The sequence below is a fragment of the Anas acuta genome, chromosome 11 (assembly GCF_963932015.1).
Source record: "Anas acuta chromosome 11, bAnaAcu1.1, whole genome shotgun sequence".
Classification (NCBI taxonomy): Eukaryota; Metazoa; Chordata; class Aves; order Anseriformes; family Anatidae; genus Anas; species Anas acuta.
Window position 1 is genome coordinate 7,014,270 of NC_088989.1, and position 20,009 is coordinate 7,034,278.

The window sequence follows — 20,009 nt, forward strand, 5'->3', positions numbered from 1 at the left end:
TATAATTAGATACATGCAGGCTCTGACTTATTAATTGAGGTTTGTACTTCCCTATATCTATACTTAACTTTTAATAAGACATTGCTATAAAGCAATCAGTGGAAAAAAATGGTCTTCTGTCCCCACTTTTTCTGCCTAAAATCTGCTGGTCCCACGTTTTGCTGAGAACTCTTCAGTGGTCTGTTGATTTTGATGCCACCATGTAAAACCTGAGGAAGTCCAAGGCTGCTCCTTCCATGCCCAGACACACACAGAGGAGAAAGACACTGTCAAATACAAGCAAATGTTGCATCCCATGGAGAGATGTGTGGGGCAGTCTGAGGCTGGGCAGCCACAGAGAGAAGGAAGGAACAATGGAATTACTTATCAGGGTAAACAGCTTTGGTCTTGTCTCTTGCAGATATGTCACCTCCTGGGAAGCTCAAATGACACAGCTGATGATTTCAAACTCACTGTGTAGTGCTGTCCCAAGGAACAGAACACAAGGTAATTGTGTTCTCTCAAGGTAATTGTGTTATTGTGCTCTCCACGTAAGCATGTATGGTTCATTCTACTGCCGTGGTCTATGGGCTCCTGGAAAGTTGCTGTTTTCCTATTAACAGTGCTCTGCCCAAGGTTTCAGTTCCTGTTGAATACCTTCAATGTGAATCAATGATGGGTGACGGTGAATGGGGAAGAAGTATTTCCTGTTTCTCATATTTTAACTGTGCCCCTACAGTCTTTACCAGAACTGATGTGGACTACATGACCCATTAGTCTCACCCTGTGGAAAATGTTGGATTATGCAGATGCTTATGAACATGCTTTGTGCAACAGTAGAGCTGTTGTGTAACTTGTCTTTTTTCTGAGTGGACTGACATGGGGGGAAACTGGTAGCATTATCTCCTGATCCCAGGGCTCCAGGAGGAGACAGTTAGGGAACCAGGAGTGATACTAAAAGCTTCCTATGAACAGAATATATTTTTTTCCTAAACAAACTAAAACAAATCTAAAACTAAAAGAATCTAATCTAAGCAGAGGAGAATAAACACAGAACTGTGTTGAGTATTGTCATTACAGCTCCCGGGGAATGGCCTTTTTGTTAATGGGAAAGCAAATCCAGGGAGGATCTTAAAGCTGTCTAAACCTGAGCAGTGGGAATGCAAAATGTTTTCTATGTGGTAAAACACAGATGAACAACCTACCTCCTTAAGCTACATAGCAGGGTGCAGATGGCACTTGTTGTGGCTCAGCAGTCACAGCATGCAAGGTGGGGACAGTCCTCCTCTTCCTGCTGGGGCTGCATGAAGTGCTCTTGGTTTCTGTCAGTCTAAAGCAGTAAAAAGTGGTTGGTAGGTGAAGAAGTGCTGATGTGGCGGTATTGATAAGGCTAGTGAATAGTCAGCCAAATACTTGGAATATTTTCCAAAAGATTTGGCAGACAATACTGGGCTGCAGTTCCCACCCAGAAAAAAAAAAAAAAAAATGTATCTGTCTGCCTCATTCAGTAGATGTTTGCAGCTACTGGTAATGTTGTTGGCAATAGGAGCTTGTTAATAGACAAAGTGATTCCTCTTCTAATGCATGCAAAGATTGTGCAACTTCCATAGATATTTAGTTAAACACGTCCTGCTTTGCATACCTCATTTTTCTCATCTAAATAAACTGCAGTATGTTCAGGAACCTCTCCCTTTGCTCATGTTATATTCTTTGCTGAATACTTCTCCCCACTAAGGAGAATGAAGTGTTATTGCTTATAGATTTTTTCCAAAATCAAACTTATTTAGTCCAGTTGGCCTTTCTGATCTGTCTTATTACTGGTATTTATACAGATGTTCAGGCAAACCCGAATTTATTGCAATGTTCATTGGACTGACTTTGAGGTTATTTGTAATGTGGTTGGATGGCTATTAATTAGACTCGTCACAGTATATATTTAATACAACTATAGCTGTCTAGCTGGGATTGTGACATAAAGCAGTATTTATTATATATAATGCAACAAATGCTACAGGAATAATTTTTTAAGAAAGATGCAGCTAGCAGAGTAATGGAGGTACAAAGAACAAGAAATGTAGTATTAAACAGCAATTCCCAGCCGGGCTGAGGGAGGGGAATATTGAGGATGTGAGGAAGTCCAGGTGCAGATTTCAAGCTTTTTAAAGTGCACCAGCACTCTGTTGAACAGCTGACCTTTCCCTCATGAAATGGACATTTTTCATTTAGAAAAGGAAATGAGAATCTTCTTCTTTGATTTCTGCCCTGATTAAATAGAGTTAAAAAGTTCTGTGGGACCATTTTCTGTAGGAAACAATTTCATAACAATCAAGCATTTCACAGACAGGTGTTACTTTGACATTTTTAATGTTTCATGTTAAGGTGGTATTGACTATTGTATTTCATTGTGATGAGTTCAAATTACTTTTTTTTTTATGTCAGTGTTTTATAATTTATATCAAATTATAGTTTATATCAATGTTTTATAATTTCTTATTTGGGTGAGTATTTCACTGTTTTGCAATCATGACACTTTTTTTGCACCATCAGACCAAAATGTTTTAGTTTATCTTAACATTTGAGATGTTTTGTTTTGTTTTAATTACTGTTTAAGTCAGAAAATAAATACAAATGTTGAACTTCCAATAAATACATCTGGATGTGGCTTGCTTGCAGGGAAGATGAGATTGTAAGGGCATAGATTTACCAAAGAATTACAAATTTCCTTTAAAAATAGTTTACTACAATGTTCAGAAAATGCAAATTCCTTAGGAAAACAAATCCCTGGCTTTCATATACAGATGATTTTGAAATATTTCATTGAAAAGTTTGTTGAGTTACTTCTGTGGAACAGATAGAGCCATTTCTGTGGGAGGATGTGGAGGAGAGAGGAAATGAGGCCACTGGCAGACCTTGCAGGTGTGAGGGACTTTCCATTTCTCATGGAGGTGCAGCAGGGGAAGGAGGGAGCGTGGGGTGAAAGGAGTTGTCCTCCTTTTTCTCGTGCCTCTGTTTTTGCCTTTTCTCATGGCAAAAGAGCACATTTTCAGGCAGTGTCACTGCTGAATGGAAGTAATGGGCTCCATCCTAGCTTTCAGTTCCCCAGATTAATTCAAGTTGTCCAAACCACATCCCATGGGATCACCTTCCCTGCACACGCACATCGTAGGGCATGGTTTCAAGGAGTAACTGTGGCTGCTGGGTTCCAATAAATATATATTTATCCATTTCTTCTTTCAGGAAAAATAAAATAATAAAGAGTTGAAATACTCCAGTCTTTACATACTAGAGCCCAGAATGGTTTAGGATGAGACATGGGAGTGCATGGGGGAAAGCTTCTTGTCCATATCACAACCATGGACTGCAGAGAGTTTTAATAATGATTTTTGAAAATGAGCTTAGCCACCACCTAAATTCAAGCTTACACCAGTAGGGAAACTACAGCAGGTAATTCCAAGAGACCATACGTTTTCTTAAATTCATTAGAAGCCTGTGGAGACTTAAAGAGAACATAACTGAAAATAATTACATAGGAATTATGGAGTTCAAGTAGAATGAGTTAGTTTGCTCAAACAAAACTTCAGGGGAGATGAATTAGAGTGGATTATTAGCATATTTCACTTTTTCAAGTCAAGGAAGGAAAAACAGAATTATGTAAAGGAGCTGAAGGTTCATGTTTCCATAATAGCTGTATCTGCACTATCCTACCTGAAAAAATAGTTCTCTGCAGGTGGTGTTGCTGTTGAATATTTTTTTCTTAGCTATCGTATTTTTCCCCTGTTAGCAGATCTTTTGAGTATGAATATTAACCCACAATCCTCTTTTAGCTAAGACTTCCTTTGGCTGCATCACACCTGGGTGAGGGCTCTTACAGGGAGCAGAGAGGAACAAATAAAAATGATTAGAAATATGCTCGCAATAATTCATTTTTATTTGAGCTCGTTGATTCTAATTGTTCTCCTGGGGCTCGATCCAGAGCATAGTGAAGCCCAAAAGGGGCTCGCTGGGCTGTGGATCAGGTTTTGGGTCACCTGTGCATGGTGAGGTGAGAATAATGAGCAGCACACCGTGTAGTGCCAGCTCCTCAGGCCTGACCCTGATGACAACAGTAAGGATTTGGCCACTGATTTCACTAAATGCAGTCTCAGGGCCGGAGGAGGGCATCGCCAGTCACTCCCGCAGCAAAAGGCAATCATGGCCCCTAATGCTCAGCAGGCTGGGGTGTGTATCCCAGTAATGCAGCTGACCATGCCCTGATTAACGGGGTCAGACTGTGCCCCGGTGCTCTCCTTGTAGAGTTAGCTGTTTTCTAGATGACAGTGGTCAAAGAAGTTGTGAAAGTCAATGCGGGGACTTAGTGTGATTATAAATATGTTTCTATATGCAATTATGAGTGCTGGACGGTTTGTACTTCCCACTGATATAAAGAGGCTGAGATTAATTATGTGTTTTACATACAGAACTACGTATATTAAAAACTCTCTAGAGTGCACTTTAATTCTTCTTTTTATTTTTCCTTAATAGAATTCTTTAAGCCAATTCAAAAAGTTTGGTTTTGTACACATAGGTTTCATTCACTTCTCCCTAGATGTGGCATCAGAGGGAGAAATGAGATTCAGGGACCCTGCCCATTTTGGTGTGACCTTGCTGTGGCCCTTTGCTCTCCTATCAAGCTTTGCCCTGCCTTGTTAGATTTAAAACTTATATGAAGTGGTTGTCTTCTGTTATCTGTTTTAGATACCAGCACTGTGAGATCTGAGACCAAGGTGGGTCTGGACATCACCAGAGTGATCATGATAAAGGTTTGGGAGTTAAAGTGAACCTCCTGAATAACCCCAAACTCCCTCGTTTCCACAGTGGCAGAAACAAGTCTTTGGTGAGCTACCAGATTTTATCACTTAGTACCTCCACCTCCATGGGTACCCTTTCCTGGTGTCCATTGCTTTTTCCATGCATTGAGCTTTATCAGTGTCACAAGGATCTGGAAACAGATCTGCAGTGACCAAGTGAAAATCAGGTTACTCCATGGCAAAAAAAAAAAAAAATATATATATATATATATATATATATATATATATGTTCAAGCCTAGAAACAAAAGAGTTAATATAAAACTTGTTTCTCTTACCTACTTTCCAAAGAAGCAAACCTTGTATAAATTCCCTTGCCATTAATCTAATAAATCTCTACTTTGTTCGTAATTTACTACACCCTTCAATAAGCATTGTAATATTTGTGCAGGGCAAGTATATAAATCATTGTTGCCCTTCTCTACTTTTTTACTTATCTGGTTCTTTCAAGGTCACTAACCTACCTTATAGCTTTCATCTGGTTTAAATATTCTGCTATTACCTTTTACACCTCACTTCCTAGTCCATGCCCATTTAGATATCTGCAGCTGCTGCTTCTCTAATAGCTATTGATCCATGTCTCCTTGCTAAAGGTTACCAACTTCATCAGCAGTAATGATATAAATTAAATCTGTTAAGATTCATCTGCATCTTTTTTGCTGATTAAAAAGTAGTGGCTGTTCTCTGATTTTGGAGTTACTGGCCAGCTTTACTGCCTAAGATATCTGAAACAGAGAAAAATTATCTTCAGTAAAATGTCTCCATTTTGACAGATGTAGACATCCAGCCCCCAGGTCATGCAGAGAGGTTAATCAATCCCTACTGACCTTCCAGAGCCTGAAATGTAGCTGGATAAGGCCCCAGTCCAGCAAAGCACTTAAGGATATCCTTGAGTAAACATGTGATCGGTCCTGGTTTTAGCTTGATTTGGCAAGAAGTGCCTATCAGAGTAGAGCATCTTGGAGGATGCTGCTTCTTGGAAGGGCTGTGCAAGACCAGGCTCTACCAGTAGACTATGGCATAGGAGACTATGAGGGAAGGAGCCTGACACATGGGCATGCCAGCTGCAGGCCATGGTGGTGCACTCGCTCCTCCCTGTGTGATGGATATCTCTGTGGCTCTGCTGTGGACAGCCTCCATGGAACAAAGCTGGGACTGTTATCAGTGCAGCACGAAAGAAACAGGGCTGGAAGAGACCCGAGGAGATCATCTCATCTGACCCTACACAAACCATTCCTGACACTTGTTTGTTTAATGTGTTTCTCTAACCCTGCCAGCAGCAGCGAACCCTCAGCCTCCCCAAGTGATCTCTAGTGCCCAATGATCCTTGCAGCAGGGAAGTTTTTATAGTGCTGAACTTAAGTCTCCCCTGTTGTGTTTGAGCCCATTACTTTTTGTGCTTTCCCCGTGGATGTGGACCACAATTTATTGCCTCCCTCTTTGCAGAAGCCTTTTACATAATTGAAGACTGTTATTATGTCTCCTCTCCGCCTTCCCTTCTCTAGACTAAATAGCCCAGATAGGAGGATGAAAGCTGGAATGGGGTGTCAGGGAAATGGGGTTAGAGGAGGAAATCACAAAGGGATTAGTCCTGCTTCCTGTCCATATAGAAATTGATGTTTCCTCTTGAACGACGGTGGTGTGGAGGGAGAGATGTGGTTGTCTGTGCTGGTGATTCACTACCACAGCTCCCAGACCTGGGGCAGACTGATGGGATGCTGCCTCACAGCCTAGGAAAGAGAGGCTTGTGATGGTCTCTGCCGAGCTGCGATGCTCCAATCTAACCTGTGTGCTTGGGAAATAAGTTTAAAATTTTGCGCAGTGATGAGGAACAAACTCAACTTGGGTCGGCCCTACCACAACATACCTGGTTGTGCATCTGTGCATCACAAATCAGTTTTTAGCTGCTGTGTTGCACAGACAGATAAAATGACACGGTAACACTATCACCCTGCGGCAGCATCCCAGTAGCACCACCACAAGCCCTGCTGGGGACCCGAAGCCATGTCCTGTGATGGCCAAAAGGGCTCAGGCCAGGAGCAGTGCCTTCACTGTGGCTCTGCGTCCTGCTGGTGCGTGGGACAGGAGGCCGCCTGCCACACACGCTGCCTACATGTGTTTCACAACTTGATTGCTGTTCATAAAACCAGCACGTGGAACAGGAAAACGCTGTCTGATCCAAAACGCCTCGGGGCGCATTATGTCAATGTCACATACATTAGGAAAGTACAGCGAGCGCGCCGAGTGGCTTCTTGTGTTCGGAGCGTTTTTCTGTTATTCACGTCTGCTGTCAGAGCTGTAGCACGTACGCAGCCTTGGCTTTGTGGCTGTCATAACCTGCAGGAAACAAAAATAGCTCCCAGCCTGGAGATTTCCAAAAGCACAAGGTGGGGGATAACGTAGGGGAAAAAATGGCTCTTAACCACTTAACAGTCACAAGCAGCTTTCAGTGCCACCCTTTGTTCAAAGCACACCAAGAACAGTCCCTAGACTCCTGGCTATGTTGGATCACAGGTTTCTTTATATCAGAAAAAAAAAAAAAAAACTGGCCTTGAAGAAAACCAAAAATTAGAGGCTGGTTTAGAGTAGCAGAGAAGTACTTTACGTTGCTGGTGAGCTCCAGCACCCCCAGCCCTTCTCCAGCTCACCCACTTGCTCATCTCTGCAGATGTTAAGACTTTCCAGTTCAATTTCACAGTAAAAAAGCCTGATAAATTATAATCCAATTGATTTTTTTTCATCTGTCCTTTCCCCCTACTTCTTCCCTGGTGTAACTTGGAGAAGACATTTGTATTTCTGAATTAAAACCACATTTGCCCAAGGCCGAGAAGGGAGGAGGCAAGGGCAGAAGGGAGAGAAACCCTTTTGTTCTCCTCCTGGTGGTTCCCCCTCACCTGCCAGGGCCAAGTTCCAAAATAATGCCAAACAGCTGAGGTTAGCCAGGGACATCTAATCCCGGAAAGCTGGCTCTGAAATCCTGCACCCGTACACGGTGCTTGTGTTTCATCAAGAGCCATTTACCTGTGATTCTCCCAAAACTCCGAGGAAGCGTGGGAATACATACAGGTATGTCCTTATTTAATTGGAAAAAAAAATAATTGGAAAAAAAATCTTTTTAAAAATCAGGCACAAATGGCACCAAAAGCAGTTCATGTTTTTAAAGGTAAGCATGCTCAGGAACTGAGCTGAGAACATACTAGGGTCTTCTGAGTGTACCCTGAGCAACTGTGTCTATGGGATGTCAAAGAATTGATTCTCAGACAAAGGAAGAGTTGAATCCTCCTTCCCTGATTTTTACTGATGGGAAAATATCTCATTAGAGCTGTGAAAATGGGCCTTAAACTGTCTTGCAGTTTGCTGCAGTGCCATTTTTTGCTTTCAGAGTGGGTATAAGGAGCAATCTAGCACCACAACGTAGACAAACCTCTTGGGTTCAACACATCAGGGGGGGTGAATGTGGCAGCAACAAGGGAAATGCACCTTCCCAAGCATGAATGGGGTCCAAGAGAACATGTTCGGTAAAATTGTTGCAGGAATTTCTTGTTTGGAGTCAATCAGTAGCAATAACATGCATTCTTCTCAGGAGAACTTTTAATTTTTCCAAAGAGAGTTGCCCAGGTTGCCCCGTGTATTCCTGACTCATGGCTAAAACTCCCCAACAGCTCCACTGCACCCTTTGCCAGCAAGCAAATTTCCAGCAGCCTGGTTTGTTGCTGTTTACTCTAAGAACATAACTTTTTATTATGGAAAAAAAATATTTATTTTTGTTGTTTAGCCACTTGAATGTGAACACTGAAAATATTATTATTTGTACGGGACAAAGGAAATATTTGCTTTAAATTATCTCATCTTACTAGTTAGTTACAATGGAGCTACTTTTATGTGTGCAGTGAAAAGCATCCAGTCCCTCTGTTTGAATTAGGGCTTCATAATTCTCGTATAAATACTCTCAAGGGAGAAAAAGTTGCCAGGTGTTTGGGGCTGCCTTGACCCATGGAGTCATCATTGACTCCACAAGGACATCACTTGGGTGTCTGAAAAGAGCAAGTCCTGAAAAATTTAGAAGGTTCTGTAGAAGGTGAAACTTTAGAGAATATTGAGAGTTTAAAAATGATATAAAAGTGGAAAGAACACCTGGGAAATATTTTTTTCAAGTCCTGACATAAAAGGTACAGCTACTTTCTGTTGTTCACTGTCAACATCATTGAGGGCATGCTAATGTGAAAAGTGCTGTTTATCGATGAGAAGTAAAAGTATAAATCCATAGTCTGAATTTAAATCAGAAAAGGAAATGATTAATATAAAGGATTATAGTACTACAGTGTAATTCCTCTGAGATGCAAAAGCATTTCATGTTTGAAAGTGACTTGAATATAGTAATCTTCAAATATTCATGGATGAAAAAGTTTCCTAAATGCAGCCTCCAAAATAGGTGTCACGAGACAGCGATTATGCCCCGAGCTGATTTCAAAACCATGGCGAGTAATGTTGTTTCGCATAAACACAGTGTGTTATTGACAGAAATGGAAGAGGGGAAAAAAAAATCCTCTGGGTCTGCGTGTCAAGAATGGAGAAAAAGAGGGAGGAAAGGTTAAAGCTGGAAGAGTGGAAAAGTTGACTGGGAGGAACAAGCCCGTTCGCTGCTCAGCGCCCTGCCCGTGCAGGTTGCATGGTTGTGACCTGCTCCCCCGTGCTCCCTGCTGCAGAAGGAGGTCGGGAACCTGCTTTGGTCTCTGTTTTCTGTGGCCACGTTCCCGACCCTTTGCCAAAGTGGGAACGCCTCTGAGTCGAGGCTGTGGGACTGCGCTCATCCTGCCAAGCGCCCAGCTGGCTTGTCCCGTGGCAAGAGGGAAGTCTCCATCAAGCCAAGGTGTGAGTAACACGCCTGCCCCATGTGGAAGGCCTACATAAAGTGGTGCAGAAGGTGCTTGGTGTTAATCCAGCTCTCAGCCAGGGTTAGAGAGACCTGCAAAGGCCCTGCTGGTGCTGCTGAGGCAGGGATGGATGGGGGCATAAGGCAGAGGCAGGGAGCTGGGGATGAAGCAGAGGGAGATGAGTTGTTCGTGCAGTTCCTGCTCGAGGGCTGAGCGACACCTGTTCCTCCTGCTGTGCCCCCAGGCTACACACTTCATCATCTCTGCTTGCAAACATCCTTCTTTCCTCCCAGGTTCCTGATACCTTCTTATTTTCCCTCAAATTGTCCAATTGATTAGCATAATTTAGTTAAATTCAGTAACTGTTTTCCCCTTGTATGTACCTTTGAAGTTAGCTAGAAGACATGCCAGAAGCTGCTCTGATTTCCCCACTATATCAACAGAAAATTAAATAATAATAATAATAACAAATTAATGTGAAGATACTATCTCTCCTTACAGACTCGCATCATTTGTATCACTTAGTCCTGAATGCCAAAGCCCATTTCTCACTGCCTCAGCCCCATCCTGTCACCATGAAGCCAAGGCTGGTGGGATGGTGGCTGGGCGACCCTGGAGCTCTGCCACTTTTGGAGGACAAACTATCCATTTCCCTGGGGCAGGCTTTCCCTTTCACCTCTGCTCTGCAAAATACTGTCCCTGAGTAGTTTTATGATGGCAACCGCAGCTGTCTTGTCTTGGCAGTGGCACCATCCTAAGGCTCAGCTTTGCCATTTTTCACCATTGAGGTGGTATGCAGGAGATGTCAAGCAGCAGCACTAATTGTCATATGGACTCTTATTACATTTTGCTAAAATATCAGCAGGATACACTCAAACACAGTGCTGATTTGGCTGAGGGAATTGCAGGCGCTGCAGCATGAAAACAAACTGCAAAATAGGTGCCCTGTCATTTAGCTTGAGTCCAGCTTTTCAGACTGATTTTTCTCTCTTCACAGGGCATCTGTCAGGATTCACGCTTTGGAAAAGAAGATCAGGGTGAATGGGGACCAAGGAGAATAAAAGCTGACCCAAACCTTTGACCCAAAGTTAACATAAAGCCAAATGAAACCTTAGAGGTTTGTAAATGTTCATGAAACACTTCCACCTCCTGCCCACCCGCCCCTTAACTTTTGTTTCTTTATACTCCTGTGCTTACTGTTTCTAATTGAAAGTCTAATGTAAAGCCCCAGTACATTAATTAAAGGACTTTCGGAGATTTTAGTGACTTTTGATTCAACCTCCCAAAGAACGGAAATAATTTCTTTAATCAAAAACTTCTTAAACTTAAAAGAAAACAAAACCTGAGAAGAGATGGAAAAGCAGAGACCAAATGCAATTTTCTAGCATGTCTTCTTGGTACGAACCATGCCCAGGAGACTGATATGGACATTGTTAATCAGAAAAAATCACTGTATAGAAACAGAGAATTGCTGAGCTAACAGTGGACTGATTTAATAAGCTATAATGTCTGTTCACAACAACTAGAAAGCTTGCTATTATTTACTGTCAGCTTGTGCTGTAGAAGAATACCACGGGTAATCAGCTGGCATTTATGACCCAAAGTTTGCATATATATGTGAGAAACTGAGTCTTTTTCTTTACACCAAAATCACAAGAAAGTGCCAATTACATGAAAACCTCATTAGGGAAATAACTCTCTGCTATTGATACAGTTTTTAACTTTCTAAGTGACTTCTGTCAGAAAGGGGTAGAAATGTGATAGTTTATAGGGCTTAATAAAACCTGAGCTTCCCATGCTATGCATTTGATGGTCAGGATAAGAGACTTCTTGTCTGAGATCTACTCACGGATGAGAGAATCAAGGAAGGTTTGTGAAACCAGCTCAAATAGAAATTAAATGTGGCTTTTTCAGGGTGGTTGTTATGCTGTTATTTGGTGATGTGGCCGTAGTGACTGTTCCTATGGATTTGTGTTGCTGGTTCAGAGTTTGGTCTCGTGTAAAGTATTAACCTGCCTGGAGCTCCTATTTGCACGTACAAATTGTGTGTTTTGTGTGCACAAACTGGTATGGCCGCATATTTTACTTGCGAATACATGCACAGCTTATCTAGAGAGTCATTTCCTAATATTTGTGTAACAGACACAGTTTTGATTTTCACAGTCACTGGGCATATGCACATGAACAGCGTGTGCTCCACGACAATTACTCTGCCTTAATGGAAAAGGTAGATGTGGGAAATGGTCCTGGGAAGACTTTGCTCATAAGCAGCTACTGCTTGTTCATAACGATGCTGTGAATGAGCATTATTTTGTTATTATCATTTATATATTAATTTTATGCAGCTCTTTTTTTTCTTTTTTTTTTTTTTTTAATTCTCACCCACTCTTCATTTTCTTTTTGTCTCCCTATTGTCTTTCCCACTCTCACTCTGACTAGATTTTCTGTTTCAGAGCTCCTCCAAAGTCCTCTCCAGCATCGTACCTGGGCTGCCTGGTCTCTGCCAGCAGTATATGTTCTGTCTCTCCTGGAGCACCTAAAAATCTCCTTGCTGGGGGACATCATATGCTGAGAGGTTTGCTACTTTCACAACTTCATCTGGCTTGCCTTTGGATGCTTGGTTAGTTCCAGCCATGCACTAAGCACTGCTCAGCTACTAAAAGGAAATACAGAGCTTGACCCAAGGTGCTGGCTGAGGTTTGCAGTGGGGGGAGGAATCCTACTGACAGAGAGTTCAGGGACAGAAGAAATGATCCTGTTTGCTCTTGTCATTCAAAATCAGAAGTGGGAAAATTCTTTGCGTTGGCCCAGTGACAATCAGTTTTGGCTGTCAAAACTGTTAGAAATCTTGTGTTTTTCTGTCTGCTTGCTTGGATCCACTTTTTCATTGGCTGCAGTGGCTCAGCTAGTGTGGGTTTTTTGGTAAATGCTTGATCTATTTGTTTCTAGAAATCTTGCAGGGCGTGAATTACTGGAAATGAAGCAAAATGTACCAGACACAAACTCAGTGCATTCTTTGCAGCTCAAAAGGGACTCATTTGTCCCTTTTCTTCTTTTAGACATTTCCTCTTTTCTTTCTGGCCTGGTTGTATTATTTACTTCATGGGCCATTTGTTATCTGATTTTTGGCAAAGTATCAGGTAAATCTTCCTGACAGTGAACAGGAAAGAGATGTCTTAAGGGAATAACAACAGTTTCTTTTCTTGGGAGAGCTGGAAAATGAGATGAGCTACAATATTGTCTTTTCTGAGACAAAGTTTGGGGGCTGTGGTGTGCTTTGTTGGACCCAGATGTGCAGCTGGTGAGGCTTGACCAGCTGGGCTTTTGGTTCATTTTTTCCTGGGGTGTGTTAAAGTTGATATTTCTCCCTGGAGATCTTGCCTCACCGCTGCAATGGATGGAGATACCATCCTAGGCGAGCTGAGGCCCAGGTGCATGACTCTGTGGAGGTTGTGGGTCTTCTCATCTCAGGGTGTGAACATCTTTGTAGCTATAGGCATCCCAAATGGATAGTAAAATGAGCAACCATATCTCCTGAGTCCAATGCTTCCTCTGCACAGCTGAAACGGGCTTACACCCAGTCTGGTCTCAGTAAAGCTGAAACGGGCTTACACCGAGTCTGGTCTCAGTAAACTTTTCACTTCTGCAGCTTCTCCGAAGGTTTGGCTTTGCTCTGGGATTGCCCTGACACTCAGCTGCTCTGTGGCTGTTGGGTTGCTCTCTGTCTTCTCTCCAGCTAAAAGTTTATAGCTGGGCTGCACAAGCTTGTCCTAGCTTTGGAGCGAACTCAAGCCAAGGCAGCTCCAGATACAGCTTGCAGCCTGCTAGAGAGGCTCCCTTGGCAGCTCTCCGACAAGCCTGTTACTACAAGTTCACCCCAAACGGCAACTCTGGCAAACTCAAAAAATTTGCATGAAGTTCATGTTAGTTCAACATGAGCTCTCTCTGTGCCAGCAATTCAGTAGCTACTTCACACCACTCGAAGCTCGGTTGAAAAATTGGAGCACACCTACCATGCAGCCTCACTGGGAAAGTCTGGAAGGTGGGCAAGCATTTACTTTTCACAAATACCACAGTTACAGTGAATTTTGTAATGTCTTCTGAAAGGTTTGAAGATTTTAAGTCCTACTGTGCAGTTGCTTTCTCTGCATGATGTAACAACATCTAGATTAACTTCCAAAAGCAGCATAAGTCATAGAAAAAGTAGGTTTATATAAGAATATTCTTTTCCACTCACTAATTCAGTGAGGTCTTACGCCAATTGCATTAAAACAAATATTTATAAAGCTTTTATTTTAAAACAGTTTCTGATGCTTTGACTGTATGTATTTAAAACACAGCCTGTTCAAAATACTTTCTTCCACGAAAGCACTCTGTGCTTTATAGCTTCTGTAAATCTTCAGCTGGTACTGAGGTCTTGCAGAGCTGAGGATGCACATGCTAAACAGGATTTGTATCTTTGTTCCTTAAGAACAAAGTTAGTCAAAAAGTCTTTTTGCTCAAAAAAAAAAAAAAAAAAAAAAAAAAGTTGGTCAAACTTTGGAGAATGTTTTGTTGAAAAAAAAAATTGTTTTCTTTTTCAATCTGAAAATTTGAGTAATTTTCAGTAATTTGAGTAACGTTTTTTTAAATGAATGTTATTTTGCAATTATTAACAAATATAGGTGACATTTTCCCTCCTCTCCTGACATTATAGGAAATGGGAATTAATTACCATCTCATTCCTTGTGCTGGATGAAGGCTTTGTACTCTGTATTCTGGGCTATAGATATGAGCCAACCCCAGTGTTCAGTTGGATCTGCAGCAGGGCCATGACTTCCACAGCTCTCCCAAAATTTCTGCAGACCAATGGGTAGAGCCCTCCCCAATGATCTGATCTGGTGGCTGTTTGCACCGTGCCTCGAGATGTTCTCCAGCTGTTGGAGCAAGGGTTGCAAAGAGGAAGCAAAACTCCTCCCTGGAGCTGTGGGGAAGGGCTGGTGGCTTTGAAGGATGGCCATGGGAAGGGTCCGTGGGAAGGGTGGAGGTGGGAGATGCGGAGCGAGGCCGGGTGCTGGCCAGCCCCAAGAATGGGAGGCATGTCCGCGGTGGGAGGCAGCGCTCACGGGGTTCCCAGCTCTCCCCATTGAGCATTGTTTGGAACAAACGTAGATGCTGTATATGAATGTAAAGCTTAATTTGTGGTTTTCACACCCACCACATTTCTTGGAGTTGACATTTTCTGGAATTTTAGGGCTTTTTATCTCAAGGCTGTTGTTTCCTTTGTTTTTTCTTTTTTTGTTCATTTTACCAAAAGCTAAGAGCCCGTGTTTTTTTCACCTTCATAACCAAGTCACATACAATCAAATTAATCCATGTGCTCGTCAAAGCAGCTGTGTATGCTGTCCTCTGCTTAAAGGTGCATAAACTTGGGGGGCAGTGGGGGCACAGGTTAGGTTGGTGTAACATGGTCCAGCTGCACTGTAACATTTCTTGGGTGGATCCTGAGAAATCCAAAGGAATTCCCTAGGAAAATGAGGAAATGAGGAGATGTGGAAATAAAATGCTTCACTCCTAGTTCCACTTTGTTCCCAACATTTTTTTTTTTTATTTTTTTTTTTTTTACAGAAATGCCTCAGAGCAGCTGTGGCTGAAATCTGAAATGCACCCAGGCTGTTGCTTGTTCCTTGTTCCCAAAATGTGCCAGGCATTTTCCAGATGGAAGTTACAGCTGAAGAGACACAGGAGAGAGCAGGAGGGGAACTTGAGGTGACAGGCACTTAGTATAAGTGCAATCTCATTCACTTTAAAACTTCAGCCCTTTCTGATGACTTTATAGCGTAAAATAAAAAGCATTTTTCGGTTTTCTTACAAGTACTGAAAAGCCACTCGCTCCTCCCACTGTTGCAGAATATACTGCACAAAGGTTTGTGGAAGGTTTTCATATGAGGCATGTAGTGTTAACCTCAAAAAAATATTTTCTCTGAAGATGAAAAAAAGATGGGGCAATCACGCTTTTGCTTGGACTTTCCAGCCAAATGGAGTAGTGACGTATTTTAGTTCATGGACGAGCAGGCTGCAATGCAGGACACCGCACCCCCTTGCCCTGCGTGGGACGTTGGGTGCGTGGAGATGGCAGGACTGCTGTCATCTACTGCTCTGCTGCCCCAGATATGCAGCTTTGGCTGATGCTGTGAGTCAAACCCTGACGGGTCTCTTCAGACCCTGCTGCACCCTGACCAATTACAGCCCTTTTCTCAAAATTGTCCCTTCATCCTTTACCAGTAAAAAATGAGGATTTTGGCACATGAAGCAGCAGAATCAGACACAGCTAGTTGGAAGAAACTGGTAATAGCCCAGACTGATGTTGATAGACATTCCCCAGCCATTGGTTGAAAGCTTCTAGTCTAGTTTCAAGGGCAATTTAATTTTCAAATCTTTTTTCCATTGAACATGTACGTGCAAAGTTGAGTAGCAGAGATAAAAGCTGGCACAAGGAGATCTGCCTAGCTGTCTGATTTTTATTGTATACCATAATTATAGTAGCATACACTTTGGACTGACAGCATTTTTCAGCAATTGGGTACTTGAGAAACATTAATCCTACTTCAGCTATTTGTGTAGACTATCACCTTGTTCAGCAGGTTAGCTGAGCCAATATTATCCTGCTTTTATAGGCAGCAAAACAGGGACAGAAACAAAGATTAAGTGACTCACCTAAGGTCAAACAATATTGCCAAGAAAAAAGTTGTTTAAGCTTGGGCATTATTGCATCCCAGTGATCAAGAAGTGTGTGCAATATTTCAGAGAAACTAAGGTACGTGTCCCTACAATAGGTTAGAAATGATACTAGCTTGGGAAGTTACATATTCACCAGGGCAAGGGACGTTGTGATGGCATGGGATTGCAAAAGCCAATGGGCCGGGTGCTTATGGATGGAAATAGCCAGATCCTACAAAAAGCCCCCGTGTTACTACTTGTGGAAACTGTCATTTTCTTAAAGCATATCTGGGACTTCAGCAGGTGATTAATACAAGTCTAGAGGTGTGATGAGCTTCTTTGTGATTTTAGTTTATTTTGGAAGAAACTCTATCATTAAGTATCTCTTGAAGTCTGGCAAAAATGGCCAGAATTTCACATCTTTTAACAAAAAGTTATTAATTTCTCTCCTTCAATGGCTATCTACTGCCCCATTACCCAAAGGAGATGAATATCAGTGGGACTATTTCCCAAATACAGGGAGAGGCTGCATGATGAGAGGAGCAGAAGAAGTTGAAATGTCCATTTCGCTTGCACAACAAGACTCAAGGTAAGAGCATCCCTGAACTTGAATACTGATGGTATAGTAATTTTAAGGAAGTAATTATCCTCTAGACAGCTGAGTAAATTTCAGACCAAAAGATGTTTATGTTGAAAAATGGGCTAATAATAGGGCTAATATGTTTATACATGGGGGAAAGGAGAAGCCAGGCCTTTTGTTCCTGGGCTGTCTTCTCTTATGTTATATTATGACTGCCACTGAAGAAAGCAACCCCTACAGAATAGATCTAATTGCTAACTAATTATGTTTCAGCAAAAATGAGCAGGGCCCCAGATTTTACTTGGCTTGGATGTTTAAAGGCAAATAATAAGTTACGTAATAAAACAACAGAATCATTAAACATTGATTTACATGTTTATTTTGCTATAAGAAATGAAATTTTTATTGGAGCTGAATTAAAGAGAGGTTTATGTGCTTGTATTCCCCATAGCCTTTTATACTCTAGCAATATAGCAATATTCATAAATCATACCAGAGTTTTCAAATTTCCTCAGGAGTGACCTAGGCAAGAAACCCTTAACAACTTGCTGAGAGACTTTAAAATTAAATTCAGCTGTAATATCATCATGACTAATTTATGGCTAGTTTAGTTGTTACAAAGATACATTTAAAGAAACTGGAGTACAGGGTGAGGATAAGATAAAAATTTGGTTTAGTATCATGTAGTTATTCCACTAGAAAGATTTATTCAATGTTTCATTACTTTATTGAACATGGCAAAGCAGTCTGTTCCTTGACAGAGAGGAAACCTGAATTACATAATGAAATGTGTCAATACTAGACCTTCAACTGAGCAAAAAAGGGGAAATGCTAGACGTGAAATTAAGCTTTGATATAGTTATTGAAAAACCCTGTTCCCTTTGCTGTCAGAGAAATTTGTGCTTGTGTGAGAACATGCATGCAGCAGCAAGTACCCATGAGTCCTCTATATATGTGTGCATTTATAAATATACATGTGCTCACGAATGCATAAAGTCTCCAACTCAAAATTAGGTTTATGGTAAAATACCATTAAATTTCTGGCACAATTTGAACTGTGTTTCTGATATGTCCAGTGTCCCTGAAGCCCACTTTTGTTCCACTGCAGCTTTTGAACTTCCTGCAAGGCTGGTTACACCAAATTGAGATTGATGACAAAGCACATTTTGAAGTTATTAAAGGTATTTGTTTTTCCTTTAATTTCTTTTACCACAGAATGAAAAGGATGAAAAATGATATTTTTTTCTCCAGTAATTATATGTCTGACTTCTCAGATTTTATGCGGGCAGAAAACTCTCTCTGAACTCTGTGTGTTTTGGCACCCAGCTCATAAGCATCTTGCTTTACACCACCCCAGCACCATCATCACCTCTTGTTTGAGACATGGGTTTTCAAGCTGTCCATTCTTGTTAACACCAGCAAATCAGTAAAGGCAGGAGTTAAGCTAAAATATTTCTTGGTATATGTCTTTTTGTGCCACTTGTCTTTAGGTAAATGGATTCCTGTGGTGTTGAACCTTCTAGGATATCAAGATTCAGTAGGTGACCTTATCCAGGACTTCTTGCACTTAATGATCATTTTCTATCTATACCCAAGGGGCTGGCCCATGACCAGTGCTCCAAACCAGCAAGCCTCCCATGGTGTTCTTCCTCTGTTAACTCTCCGTGGTGACATCCTGGCATGACACAGGAGAAGCAGTCTATGGGAGTAGACCCCCACCCATGGAGGTATGCAGCTAGCAGCTGTGGATGCAGTTCCTTTTTAATATGCAAGGGAAATGAGTCACAACTAAACTCATTGCATAAATCCATTGCCTGAGAGAAGCTTCGATATTTCTGTAAATTCAATGGGGAACTTGTTCACCTTCGCCTCTGGCAATGGTGAATTACCCTGCTGATGGGTGCAATTCAGAGGCACATACAGCTGTAATGAGAACATACTGTGGTTTCCCTTAAAGTAATATAGTGCTTATTGCTGATAGTTACTGCTTTACGAAGTATTAATGTATGGTTATAGTGCAGTCATGTAGCAAAATTATAGGGGTCTAAAGGATGTTACTTAGCAACACTTGCTAATGTTGAGTTCATAATGAAGAAGTGGAGTAAAAGAAATATAGAGGATATTGAAGCCGTAAAATAAACTGTGGTATGACTTGAGAAAGCTGTTCTGAAAACAAAGATGTCTGTTTCTCTTTTTGGCATAGTGAATATGGTAGAAGAACTTGAGATCTGATTTGAAGCAACATATTTTAAATATCTAAGCAACAGAAACAACCATTATGTGTTGCTTCTCTTTGTCCTTGTTCCATCGGAAAAGCATCAGAACTGCTGGGCTATTGGAGAACCTCTCCCTGTTATTTCAAACCCATCCTGAAACGTTAGCTGGCCAATTAAAATAATCTCACCTTTGGAAAGCTAGTGTTCATCAGAGTTAAGAATGAAGGCTCCTTTCTACTACATCTATTTTCCCCATTCATTCATTTACATTACTCTCTCTGACATTAATCAAGTGTCTGTAGGCTTATCTCAAAAAAAAAAAAAAAAGGGGGTAAGGCCATAAAAATAGACATTTCTAGTTAGAGATGAACGTTCCACATGTTGCAGATCTGTCTCAGACACTTATCTTAGTTTATCTCCACCTGTTTAAATTGGAAAACTCACAAAAATCCATCTCCCATGAGATTTCCAAGGTTTCTCGATTTCATTTGGGTCAAAGCTGCCACAAGAGATGCATTTCTCAGAGCACTTCTGAGCTGCTGCCAGGAACAGGGAGTGCTGGGCTGTGCCACTAAAACAGAATAAAAAATAAAGAAGGGTTTTCTTTGAAAAGTCACCAAATATTATAAGCTTTAAAAAAGATTTGGCCTAGTTCAATCTAAGATCTGATTAAAAGAGCTGCCCTGATTTATTGGTGTCAAACAAAGTATGTTTGGGTAGAACATTATTTTGTAATGGAAAAAGCATCAGTGGAAGCACTGCCTATCAGCACTGCTTAGATTGGATGAGTACTAAACCTTAAATTATAACAGTCTA

The 20,009-nt window shown here is 41.5% G+C and overlaps 1 long non-coding RNA gene across 8 annotated transcripts in view; it reads left to right on the forward strand.

Annotated features, from left to right (window-relative positions):
* The window catches only part of LOC137862387 (uncharacterized), a 63,345-nt gene that overhangs the window by 42,442 nt on the left and 894 nt on the right, over positions 1-20,009 (forward strand). For 4 of the 8 annotated variants that reach the window (XR_011100223.1, XR_011100221.1, XR_011100220.1 and 1 more), the window contains 7 exons: positions 401-486; positions 4,714-4,852; positions 9,332-9,696; positions 10,696-10,815; positions 15,306-16,986; positions 18,086-18,158; positions 18,468-18,704. This is a non-coding gene — a long non-coding RNA (uncharacterized lncRNA). The remainder of the gene's footprint in view (positions 1-400; positions 487-4,713; positions 4,853-9,331; positions 9,697-10,695; positions 10,816-15,305; positions 16,987-18,085; positions 18,159-18,467; positions 18,705-20,009) is intronic. The other 4 variants (XR_011100222.1, XR_011100225.1, XR_011100224.1 and 1 more) reach the window with 4 other exon arrangements.